Here is a 13619-nt window from a genome sequence, read left to right on the forward strand (position 1 = left end):
CACAAGTGGTATGCCCATAGCTCCTGCAGTGGCAGGCATGTCCACTTTTCAGGCTCTCTCTGTCTCTCCTCCAATCCCTCTCTCCTGCCCATTGCTTTACCACCAGCTCAGCAAAAGCGAGATCTGCACAGGATGGCCAGGAGGCTAGACCAGCCCCCACTGTTGCTGCTTCCAGCCCTCCTAAGAGTCAAGCCTGGACCTGCCTCTCTCTGTGTCAAAGCTTCCCTGCTTTTCCTGTGACCCCCACTCCATCTCAGACAAGCCCTCATCATATAGAGGTCAGAAGGACCTGGTTCTTTCTGTGATTATCCCAAGGTGCTAAAGACCATGCCCCAGGGGCTTGTCCTCGAGTACTAATGGTTCCTGTGCTTGCAGTGAGAGCTTTTACTTTTATATTCACAGCATAATCATTGTCTCTGTAGGTTTTCTCATGTGAACCACTCATGTAGCAATGGAACTGCTGATCACCTTTGCTGGGAGTGAGAAATTCACCAGAACCAAACAGAAAACCCACAATGCTGAAGGTTCTCCTGATGTGCACTTTCCTCTTCTCTGGGGAAAAAAAAAAGATGTTGTTCTGAGGACAACATCATACAGAGCACAGCCCCTGCTCCAGGGCCTCATGGCAGCGCAGGGCCGGCATTCCCGAGCTCTAACCCAGAGGTCTGGTGTATGGGGTTGAGTCCTGACTCTACTCCTTACTCGCTGAGTGACTCGAGGCAAGTTACTCCACTACTCTGACCCTCAGTTGTTTTACCTAAAAAATGGGGTGATGGGTATGAATATCTCATAGGGCCTTTATGACAGTTATTCAAGTTTAGTAATGCAAAACCGTTAGTGCCTCGCACATGGAAGCCCTCAATAATGCTGGGTACTCATTATTATCATCATTCTCATCATTCTCATCTCTCTTCCAGTGCCCCTTCTCCACGAAGTCACCCTTAGTTTCCCAGTGGGAGAAATCCGTTCTGCCTTCGCTTTCACAGGACTTTGTTTGCATCTCTCCTTTGTCTCCTGAACCTTCTGCATCAAATGTATTATTTGCCAGCTCACCTCCCTGTCTTGCACTCCACGTTCTGCCCTGACTCTGACAATGGCTGATAGGTCAGAATTTTTTGTAGGCAGCTTGCTCTGATGAAATCCTGAAGGTGAACCTCTTATAGCCCCCAACTCAAGCCCTCCTGACCTCTGCCATTGATAGAAGTTCACAGATTCAAAGTGTATTCATTTCTCTTTGTGATGCCCACTACATTTTTGAAAGAATAAAATGGGAAATTTCGTGATTAAAAGAAAGTGCAATCTTTGCCTTTTAAAAGCCCTAAAACCCTTACTCATAGAGATTTCACAAGTCTTTACAAAACATAAGGACTGAAAAGTGGATATAATGCAGCTTGTGCTTTTTGCCATCAGCTTTCCCATTAAAATACTTTCTTTTGTCCCCATTCTGATTTTCTTTTGCCTACCACAGCTTTTGAGGACAGTGAGTTCATATCTAAGGTAGGTGAAAAGTAAGAACATACTCTATAGAATTAAGTGTCCCTCAAGAGCACATTAGCTCTTGTAAATTGACGATTCTTCTACCTTATAGATAACCTGCAAAATGTTCTGATAAATGTGATGAAACTCCAATTCATAAATTTTATTATTTGTAACCCAGGGAACAGTTAATTTTACAAAGTTAGACTGTGGACTCATATTCCCTGGCTGTGAGTATCCACTGATAATAGAATGATAATCCCATGAACTACTAACCCCATTATCCCAAAGCCATGAATTATTGTAGAAAGATGAACTCGTCCATTGGAAGAATTAATTTGTTGGTTTTTAAATAAAGACATCAATATTCCATATTTCCAATCTGTTTTGTCCCTCTCTTAATTTTTCTGGTACAGTCTAAATAGGTTTTATAATTCTCTTGTGGTCCCCTTTATTAGAAAAGCATACTGCTCTGTACTGTTGAGCTAAACGACAATATTATAGGTTATAAAAAAGATTTAGTACTTTGAACCTTTGCACTATTCAAGCTCTCAAAGTCATTCTGGGTGAAGATCAATTTCAATTATACTTTTACTGCTTACATAATGGAGGCAGGTGGGAGCCAGCACAGGAAGGGCAGCAGAGAGAGCTGAGGGCACTAGGGCACTTGCCCTCCCCTTCCATTCTGCTCCTGACCTGGAGTTTTCCCCCCACCCCCATCAGTTTCTCCATCTATGGCAGAGGCTGGTACTCTTTGGGACCAGAGTCATCATTGACAGTTGAGTGCTCCAAAACCAGGCAGCCCTTTTAATAAAGTGTCCAGCGTGGGAATCCTGGGCAAATGAACAGTAAAGAAGAGCCAGACTTTTAATTCTTTAATTAGCAGCAGGATGTTGAGTATGGCAAAGTTTAGTTAAATAACCAAATGCAGAATCTTATTCTTCAAGAGAATAAAATGAGTGGTTGACTCTGCCTTTGACCTGGGGCATCTCATCCCGTCTCATCTTCTGTTGCGAGGCAGATCACCCAGGCCTGCCAATGGCTCGCTTAGCCTTCCACCTTCCTGGGTCTACCTGACTTAAGACCAAGGGCCTAACAAGTGCAAATGCTCCCCCAGACTCAGTCTCTCTCCTTGCTCACTTTGCAAGGGATAGAGGCTTGTTCCTCTCCCAAAATAAGTTTCCATTGTTTTTAAATCATCACATACTTGGAATAAAATTCAAGCCACGTTCCCTGGCCCAGGGGTCTCCACTGCCATTCCCAAACCTGGCTCAAGCCACTCAAACCAGCGCCCTGCCCTTTAGCCACAGGTTCTCTCCGTTAAACGGCTTCTCTCAGCACACCTGGCTCTTTTCCCCATGCGGCCTTTGCACCACTCCTTGTTTTACCCTAAAATCCTTTTCCCTCTTACTCTGCTAGCCTCCCCTCTTCTTTCTCAGATCAATGAATCCTGACCCCCTCGATTAGCCAGAGCACCACCCTCACACACGCTCATTCTCCATCTGCTAGCTGGTCTCCTTCATACCACCTAACTCCGTTCTATTTCGGGTGTCTGTTTGCAAACCGAGGCCCTGTGCAGGACCCGCACCTTTAGGATGATGTCATGAGACTTTAAATTAAAAATCTTTATTTTCTTGTCTTTTCTGACAACAGAGCTCTGATAAGTGGGGGCAACAGGGGGTCTGAGGTAATCCTTTAAAAACTAGCTAGCCTATGCTCTCAGGGACCAGTGCAGTGGCCACCAGAGGAGCTGAGATCCACACATCTTCCTAGACTAAGGGAAGAGCTGGGCCAGGACGGGCCTGAGGAGCCTGCTGTCCTCAGCCCTGGCAGGCAGGGGCAGGGTTCTCCTGGAAAACATTTCCAGTTTTGCTCCAGTTCCGGTACAGATTCAAAGGTGCAAGTTTCATGCCACAGACAGAGCTGTGGTCATTTTATTTTGAATAAAAAAAAATTACTTCAAATACTCATAAGCTATCCTATGATTTGAGCAATATAATTTCTTGGAAGGAACTCAGGGGTCACCAGAAGTATAACTTGCTATGGTGAGTTACGAGGGAAGGGTAGTTAAATGTCAGGGTCAACTTCCAGGAAAAAAGTGTCCTCATTTGGTGTATTTGGTCTGATGCTACTTTTTAAGACAGTAATGAGATAATAGGAAACTGTCACCAGCAGATGGTACTCCCCACCCAAACAGCCAAGAGTCTTCTACCCCTTGTCTGCTTAGCAACTCCAGAAAATGTATTTCACAGTTATTTGAAACAGAAGTACAGTTGACCCTTGAAGAACATGGGTTTGAACTGTACGGGTCCACTTATTTGCAGATTTTTTTGCAATAAAAACAGTTGTTTCTTTGTATCCATGGGTTTTGTATCCTTGGATTCAACCAAGCCCATTTCAAAAACAGTATTTCGCATTCCCAATTGCAGATTTCGAACTGCAGATCAAAAATACTGTTATTGATCTGCAGTTGGTTGAATCATGGATGCGAAGGACAACTGTAGTTAAGATTTGGGGGAGTCAAAAGTCATACATGGATTTTTGACCACGAGGGGGTCTGCCATACAGTTGTTCAAGGGTCAACTTCTTAATGCCAGAGATTTTGACTCTTTCTCATTGTGGTATCCTAGCACCTCAAATGGTGCCCAGCTTCCAGAGGTACTCAATATGCATTTGCCGAACGAATAAACAATGCACAAACACATTAATATAGAAGAATGCTATTTTGATGGAAGAAGTAGGTATCAAGGGTTTTCTTCCAGCTTACCCAACATGACATTAGTAATTAAGACTCAGATTTTAAATAATGATGACTGGACTATGGCTTGGTTTTACTCACTGGAAATTATCAGATCTGCTAGGAAATCATTTCTCTTAATGCATATATGTTTTCTACAGGTATGGGAGTCCTATTGAATCTCTATGACCATTTGTAAAGTTGTGGCTCAGTGAAGCTGAGACCTGGGGCCTGCCTTTCCTGTAGCCTCAGCCCTCTGCTTGGTGCCTCCGCTGGGCTGTGCATCTGTGCACATGCGATGCAAGGGGAGGACCGGCAAGTCTGGGCTCAGTTATGAGCGTGAAACGTGTGTTCGAATTACACTGCATTCTCCACAGCCCGAGGAGACCCCATTTACCCAACCATGGTCTGCAATCTTGATTCATGTTCTTATTTAAAAATGCTATTGATAACCTTTTGCTATTTCAGCCTTAGTCTTTGAAAAGCACAAAATAGAAAATCTGGTGCCTGGAGCTCTAGAGCCTTAAATGATGAGGTTAAGCGATAACCTCTCTTGTTTCATTCTTTCTCTTAATCAACTGAATTAATTCATATACTCATCTTTATTTGGATATGATGACTGTGAAAGTTTCAAGTATAACTATCTACAACTTTTCTCAATGGCATAATGTTCTAGATTTTTTCAAAGAGAAAAATAAAACCTTTGGCTTCTACTACTACATCCATAGTCTGTGTCCATTCTAATTTTTTCTCCTGTCTTTTTCCCTATCTTTTGGTAATATTAGTGTCATCATCTCTCTGATAAATGTAAAGCCACCATTTAATTTCCAACAGAAAAAAAAGTTATACCTAAAATAATGCCCATAACTTGAACACACTTATTAAAATGAACATATCAAAAAGTCAAAATTATATGCAATAAAAAAAAAAAGTAACCCAGAATAGCTACTTTCTATTCGTTTTCCTAGCTTCCTAATTTAATACGTTTGGCAACTTCAATTTACCACACACTCTCAGTTTGGGCTTAGCATGGGCAATATAAATGACAAAGCCTGAAAATTTAAGTTAAAATTCTCATTTGGGAACTTACATTATCTGGGTGAATCATCCACACTGGCCAAGTATACTGGCAATATATGGGGCATGAAGAATTGAGGACTTTTTGGACTTTACAAATGGCTTCCATGGAGCTGTGACAGTAATGTCAACTGGCACATAAGGGACCTCCCTTAGGGTGTGACCAGAAAGCTCCAAACCACAGAACTGTCAGCCACAACTGCCTCTGATAAGCCCCCAAGTACAGGGGCCGATAAGCATGAGGACTTACCTTATAAAGTCAGTATAAGCTGAACACTCTAGACAGTGCTCAAGCCTGACTTGAGAGCATCATGGAGGGGTGTTGCTAAGAGCCAAAAATCCTGACCTTGTGCTGGTTGTAGCTGCTGGCTTGGGACCAATGCGCAGCTATCAGCACCACCAGTCAACAGAGCTCACTTTGGAGACGCTGAGGTCTTTCATCCCTTTGCTCTGTCTCATAAGACTCTCTACTTCCCCTCTCTGTGTTGTGTGTTAACCTGCATGGGTACTTGATGGGTTATCCGAGAAGGTTCCCCTCAGTAAACTTGGCATTGTGGAAAGACGCAAATGCACGTGTTCAAGGGTGTTACTTTGGTAGCTGCTTTCTTTCCTTGCTCGAGACAGGTAAATATGGTTCTGCTCAACCTTTCTGGAGACAGAAAGTCTTTAATTTGGGATCTTCACAGGTGTCCTACACATTTGTCTGTTTCTTTCTCTCTTAAACTGTTTATAACTCGTGTGAATTACACTGTATGTATCCAGGGCCGAGAGGACAAGATGGAAGAGGAGAAGGATAGAAATCAGTCCTGGAGGAGCTGTTCTGCTCCTCGTGTGTAGGTGGGATTCGGGGAGTGAAGGGCAGGAGAAATTACATTCTTTGGAAGGATGGGTTTTTTTTCCTAATCATTTCACTTTTGAGAAAGAATCAACTGATGCTGAAAGGCAACTTTCAAATTGTGTTTCAAATATCTTCCTGATTATCTAGTTATATGAGATACACACACACGCACGCACACACACACACACACACACACACAGTTATCTGGAGTTAAATGAAGTGTATGTGATAATGCGGGGTGTATCATACAGGGTGTATATGGTTGTTTGAAGTTACATGGGAGATATATGGTGACTTGAAGCCTGCAGTGGATGTGGGAGGTGGGCAGAAAGGAAGGCAGAAATGTGCCAGCATGTTTCAAAGCTGAATGATATAACAGCCTTTGGCCATCTCTGTGGGGGGTCCTTGGGGAACACATTTTGATTAATGGTATTTTAATGCTAATTTAGCTTTTTAGCACTCCAGTGCCCAAAGGCTCTGGTCGTTCTGATAGAAGCAAGACTTCCTCTCCACAAAAACAAATCAATGATTTTACAGATTCCAACTGGTGTCTTTCAGGGCAGGAAGTTAAAAGCCAGGTGTGTGCATCTGGGCAGGCTGCAGAGGGGGCTAACCTGCAGAGCAAGGTGCCAGCATCGCCAGTGCTGGGAGAGGCCTCTAGATGGTGCAGGTGAGTCTGCAGCGAGGGAAAGCCCCTCTGTAAGGCTGTTTCCAAACTCGCAAACAGGACGGGAGCAGTCAAGGAAGAGTTCCCGGGAAGCCCTTTGGAACAGAAGGAAAGTGGGACTGACAGCAGAGAGGTGCCTCGCTCCAGGCAGCTCTGCCGGCCTCCAGCATCTGCTTCTGAGAACTCTGCCGAGTGGCCACCTGTGAAACCTGGTGGCCCAAAACAGGACCGTGCTTGGCTCTCTTCACAGACCATCTTCCATCTTCTGCTTGGATTAGAAACTGACCCTCTAACAGGATCCAGGTAAGCGTTGGTCCTTCTCTTTGGTTTTCTAAACTCTTAGGCTGTGGAAGAGACTGAGGTGTCAGGGGCTGCAAAACAGCCTGGGTACATTTTTGAAATGCGTGTCATATTTGGGTTGCGTTTGAACAAGCTTTCCCGATTACTGTACGTCTTTGCTACCAGTTCTAAGACCTGAGATTCTTCCTTTGTTTTCAGGAAAACATAAGAAAACCCATTTCACTATTTGGCTAGTGAGCCAAACTCTGTATGTGCTTAGCAAGATTTAAGATTTGGCTATAGGACAATGGGTGTCTCCAAGAGAGCACGAAAGTGTGTTTCTCCGGTTTTCCCCCAAGCCTGGTCACAGGAAGGCAAGCAGCAGCTGGGACTTTGGCTGGGCTCTGTACCTGCATCCCATCCTGAGTTCCCACAGTGCCCTAAGAAACCTTTCAGGTGCAGTTTTGAATCAAGTCTGAGGCCCAGCGTCATGACTCCCCAGTTGGGGGTGTGTGAGGGGGTGTGTATGTATTTGACGATCAAGGCTTTCGCTTCCAGCCAAGAGGTTCCTCTAAATGCTCCGACAGATCTCGGAATAGTTTGGACTCCTACACAAGGCCTGGCTCTGATTTCCCAACATCCTACAGCAGTCGCTCTTGTACGGCGGGGCTAGAGGTATCAGGGGAAGGAGAAAGGGGGCAGCGGGGCAGAGAGGACAGCAGGCGAAGGTTCGAGAGGGACAATTAAAGCAATAAGGGGTGGGGAATGAGATGACAAATCAGCAGGGGAGAAGCCCTGTCAGGCGGAGGAACTGGACAGTTAGTGGGACACAGGGATGTGAGATGATGGGACTGAAGAACAGAGAGAAGATGGGGAGCAGACGAAGACCAGCCCCCTTCCTCTGCTCTCCAGCTAGCCACTGTGCTGTGGCTCTGAAGTTGTACCTTTGAGATACCTCTAGCCAAGAATGAAACTGCAACAAATTCAAAATAATAAAGAGGCAAAAAGCCATAATAGATTAAAGGAGAAAAGGAATCAATTCAGGTAATTAAGATAGAGAATATTTCTAGCCTGACTTTGAGCTCTGAGATTTCTAAGCCATATCCACTTACGATCTTTGAAGTTACATTTTGACAGAGCCCACCATAAAAAGAGTTACTTATCAAAGCTGAGAAATTAGCATTTGTCCTGAGGATGGTCGATGTGTGCCCTTTGTCACTGGAGAAGATTGGGGGCCCCAGTGACAGTCAGCTGAGGTCTCTGCTCTCTCCCCACCCTTGCGTGAGCCAGGCTGTACTTTATTAATGGCACCTTTGGAGGGTAATCTTGGAAGCACATGTTTTGAAGAGAAAAGAGTAAATAAGATTTCTCTGAATTGTTTGATTTTTACTCTCTGGGCACTACCAAGTTTCTAAAAGTAAACAGGGTCTTCACTTTGTTGATGACATGTGTTTACAAAGCTCAGAAGTATCAGGAGCCCACCCTCGTCTCTTCAGTGCCGTCACGCCCCCGAACCTAGCACAGTGCCTGCCACAGGCAGCAGCCCAGGGTTTGCTTAGGGAAGTGAAGACAGACCTGGTATTACTCCTCGACTTCCCCATTTCAAGGGTACAAAACCAGGTTGACTCTTTTAATTGGGGTGCATCTTCTCATCAAAGTTCCGTAGGTCTCAAAGGACCACACATAGACAGAAACCAGGTCACCTGAGTCTCCTTCAGGTGAGTTCAGGTGAGTGACTTTTGTGGTTTCCAAAAAAATTGAATTCATTCTCAAGGGAATGCCCAGGAACCCAGCTTCAAAGACTCAAGAAAATCTGATATTCAAACACAGTAGCTGTAAACAGGATGGTGTTCTGGAAGCCAGCCCTATGATCAAACGGCTCAGCCCCTCAGGTGGGTTCCCTCCCGGCCTACTCAGTGTCCTGCCTGCCCACCTCTTAGCAGCTTTCCTCCTGGCCCTGGTTTTCTCAATTATCCCGGAGATACCTGCCTGCTCTTTCCTTTGATGCTGTTTTAGGCTCTGCCTAGGTAATTCTACCCTAGGTAATAGCATAATTAATTAACTTACATTAAGCTCACTTAGGGCATTAGATCAATTAGGAAACAAAGACCCATCGCAACCTACGTTGCTGTCCTTGGGTTCACGTATTGTGGACAGGAGTTTATATTCAATCTCCAATGATTATTTTCTTAAAAAATAAAGCAAGCCATACTATTTGCTGGCCTCTTGTCCTCATCAGAGGCCAGGGCTAAAGAGGAAACGTTCTGTTTCATTCTTTGTGAGCCATCCCAATAAAGGATTGGCAATCAAAATATTGGAGTAGAAAATATGAAATTGTTGTTTGTATATAGCCTAAATATAGTCAAATAGAGGTGATATCAAGTGGTTCAATCTAATATAGTCTAGTACCTAAGAGAAAATTTCAAATGGCTTTTAGAAATCAGGAATCCCAAAATAATTCCCCTGTTAGTACAAACAAATGAGCATGAACTTAATTTTTCATGATTGTCTGTCATAAGGTCATCACAAAGCATTGTCCAAGGGCTGTTAGAATCATAGAATCAAATCCAAGGAAAAAGCTTCGCCCTGGGTTTGGCAGGAGGGTGGTCCTACATTTCATCAAATAGTGGACTCCTATAATCCAAGGTGTCCTCCGTCCCAGCGTCCTCTCTAACACATAGTGGGCACTCAGTGAAAACATGTCCAATGAATGAATGGGACCCTTTGTGTCAAAAAAAGGTCACCGGTTGTTCTAATCACACAGTGGGGACAAGGGGCTACCAGAACACCTAAGTACCCTAAGTCAACGAGCAAACAAATTCCAGTTAGCAAATCTACTCTCTCTGGGTGCGATGACACGTGTTATTTCTTAAAGGCTGGGTACCCGAAGATGTCATACACACTGTTTGGATACATGGTAGAGCAGATACAAGCTGGTGAAGCTGGAGGCTCTCGTCCTCTGCCCAGGTCCTCCTAAAGTTCCCAGAGGCCTGTGCCCATAGCTACATGCTTAACTAACCAGGAGGCCTTTGTTTTCCATTCCCGACAAATCAGAGCACTGTGGAAAATGGATGGGTGGTAATGAACCTTGTATAGGGAGATGGATTTGCATTGATAGCCACAGCCGTGCCACCCAGAGAGCTCATGTCATCTCAAGTCACTTCACCAGCCAGGAAATCAGACTGTGCTCTATACATGGCAGGAAGGTGCCTTGGCTTGTGAATCCTGATGGGATCAGTAAGCAAACCAGTCACAGCCACAGTCGTGTTGTCGTTACTAATAACAGTGAGGCCCGGGGTGCATGGAAGCTAAGCTGAGCTGTGGTATCTCTAGATCCCTCAAGATTAAGACTATTTAATGATACTATTAAATGTGTGGATATAAGCAACCAAAAGGTGAGCCCAAATACTGAAATAAGACATTAGTCTCTTGAAAATAATAGGGAGATAATTCTGCCAACAGCATTCTAATCCTGATGTGAAGCACTTTCTTAGGATATAAAGAAAGACACACAAATCTAGAGTGCAAATGAAAAATGTGAGGTCAGTTTTGACAACTATCAGACCATTAACAAATCTTTTCTCTTAAAATGTTGCCATATTTTCAATTCCATATTCCTTAAACTTCATGCACAGGAGAGACAAGGAGGTAGAATTTCACACTGGTTTTAATATACATTCATTCATTCAACAAATCTTTTCTGAGCCTCTGCTGCATGGCAGGCACTGTCCTGGGTATAGTGACACAGCAGCACCGGGGGTAGTGAGAGCAAACACCCCGCTTTGTGGAACCTAGTACAAAGAGAAGCTGTAATACACAGATGTGAATGTTAATTTCAGAAAAGAGAAGCCGTAATACACAGATGTGAATGTACAAGAAGCCGTAATACACAAATGTGAATGTTAATTTCAGAAAAAATCAGTGCCATGAAGAAACAAATAAGCAGAGCAAGCAGAGAGAAAGTGCTTGGGATAGGTTTAAGGGGAACCTCTTGAGAAGATGACATTTGAGCAAAACCTAAATGAAGCGAGAGAATGAGCCAAGCAGAGGCTCCAGGGTGGCAATGAATCTGAGGTGTCCCAACACCAGCAGGGAGGCAGTGTGGCTATAGCAGAGGGAAAGGCGGGAAGAACAGGAGGAGACAAGAATGGAGAACCAGGAGCCAGGCAAGCTGGGGACAGGGACCACGGTTAAGTCTAGGCTTCCATTTAGGGTGTTGGGAGGACAAATAAAACTATACATTGACTCAGGGCAGAAGTTCAGCTGCAATTGTTCATGCCTCATGTCATTCTGGAACCATCGGTGCCCACAGCACACCGGCTGTTATATCTTGAAATCTACCCTGCCGGCACCTCCACGAGTCAGATCTCCAGGTAGCCTTTTCCTCAGAGGGCTAGTCTGGCAGCGGGAGAAGTTGGCAGGACAATGGAATGATCCCTTTAAATCCAACATCTGTTCTCTTTGCAGTTAACAAATGGCAAAGGGGCCCTTTCTGAGAAAAATTTTAAAGACTCCAACTTGAAACACATGCTTACATTTTTAAAAGTCTCAAACTACAAAGAAAATGCTTAACATTCTTAGAGAGTCAGACATTGTCTTCTATCCCTTCGCAGTCCTACCCAGTATTCCCACAGGCAACCCAGAGCCCACAGCCCTGGCCAGCTCCATTCACTCCCCATTTCTCACTTGGAGAGATGGAGAAGTACTTGCTGGTGTTGGGAGAGAGGTGGGGTTGAGCAGACAGAGAAGCAAGGACAGGTTCAGTTAGGAAGCCTCCTCTTCCGAGAGCGCCACAGGGGAACAAATTTGGAGATCAGTTTCACACCCTGTTTGGCATTCCAGAGCTGTTCCTGATTGTGGCACATGGCCCTTGTGGAACTAGGGAGAACCCGGCTGCTCTGCGCCATCCAGCATGTGACTGCCAGCACCTGCCAAGTTCAATTTCCTTTCAAGTTACAGGACCATGGAGATCAGTCGGGCAGGAAGTCAACCGAGGGGAAGAGACCATGTCTCTGAGAAACCCAGGGCAGTGAGAGCATATAGGTGGATCAAGTGGGAGGAGTTGGGCATCTGGCCAGGCTCCTGACCCTGTAAGGAAGGCCCAAGACCCCAGAGGGTAGTCAGATGGGATGCAAATATCTATTGGTTTGGTTGATTTTGTTTACCAGGTATGTATGGTTTTATGGTTTAATAGTTTGATTGAGGCTCTGTGTTCTTGCATAACAAACATTACTTCTGGCCCAGAAAAAAAACCTTAATCTTTAAAAATAATGAAAAGCACTGTACTATCTTAAAGGCATCTCAGAGGAGTCTTCAAGGTTCATTTCCTTTAAGATTTAGTCCTTGATAATGGCTGGCGATGGCTGTTCCTAAAAGTTCCTGTCCATAATGAGGAAAATCGATCAAAATGGACACTTGGGGGATGTGGCTGTTTAAATGCACCAAGAAAGGGGGCGGCGGCAGCTGGGTGCAGAGCAGCATTTGAATGGCACAAGTCAACTGTGCATCATTAGACTTGCAGAGTGTGGTTTTCTGCTGATGGATTCCTTTACAAGCTACAAAATTTAAATTCAGCAGAACCCTTTTTAAGCTTTAGCCATTCTTAGATTTGGAGAGAGAGATCCATCGCTAAGATATGTGAATAGACTGCAGTCCTCTGATCTCTCCAGGTGGCCTCTGGCAGAGGGCAGTCCTTATCCTACGACCACTGGAGCTGAACAAATGTCTTGGTCTTCCTTTAGCACTCATGTAAGCAATTTTGCTCCTCGTTTTGTGAACAGAGGAAACCAAGGCAGGGATGAGATGTTCCAGTGCCTTGAGACACCTAGTTTGAGTCAATCTGAAAACCAAGAGACCAAGCTTTCTGCAAAATTGCTGCCAGTTGGTCTTCACTTGAAAAACATTATCCAAATAGACCACACACAGCTCTCTGATTTGACTTCTAAGATTGGCATATAACAGAGAAATGGCGCTTGAGAATATTATTATGATGGTTATCGTAGTTGTTGCTTTTGAAGGCAAATATTTATTTTATGAAGATTGCAAAACTAAGAACAGTAGAATGTTGAGCTCCTCCTTGTGTTTACAGAGTAAACAGAATTGAGACACTGACAAATGCAGTGTCCCTTTTTCTCTGAGGATCTGGCTGTTTGCCTCCTGCGGTATCAATTAAATAAGAGCAGGGGCCGCTGGAGATGCATGCCCCGGTCGGCTGAGCATCCTTCCACTCGCCCTGGTTCTAGTCAAGAGGTCGCAGGCTCCCTGAGTGTGGGCTGGACAATGGGTTCGGGGGTCTATCCTTTCTGATCACCCTGGTGGCCTGAAGAATACTTCTCCAGAGCCTCTCTGGATGTTTTCTTCGTTAAATTAAAGAGGCCACTGCATTTCCCATAGGATCATGTGCCCAAATGTTGCTCAAATTTTTATAAGAAGATCTAGAAGAAATAGAAGAAGGCCTGGTTCCTGTTCTCATAGCCCATAGTATCAAAAGGAAGAAATAGTAAAAATAGCACATATTCACACATGAACAAAAAGACATATTCACA

At 44.4% G+C, this 13619-nt stretch overlaps 1 protein-coding gene across 1 annotated transcript in view; it reads left to right on the forward strand.

The window, feature by feature from the left end:
• The first annotated feature begins 6473 nt into the window (after positions 1-6473).
• Positions 6474-13619, forward strand: part of EDAR (ectodysplasin A receptor) — an 81268-nt gene continuing 74122 nt past the window's right edge. Inside the window, 1 exon segment of the mRNA XM_039852638.1 lies at positions 6474-7098. The gene's annotated coding sequence lies outside the window, so the exon portion shown is untranslated.

Source organism: Pteropus medius, unplaced genomic scaffold (genome assembly GCF_902729225.1).
Source record: "Pteropus medius unplaced genomic scaffold, Ma_sr-lr_union100, whole genome shotgun sequence".
NCBI lineage: Eukaryota > Metazoa > Chordata > Mammalia > Chiroptera > Pteropodidae > Pteropus > Pteropus medius.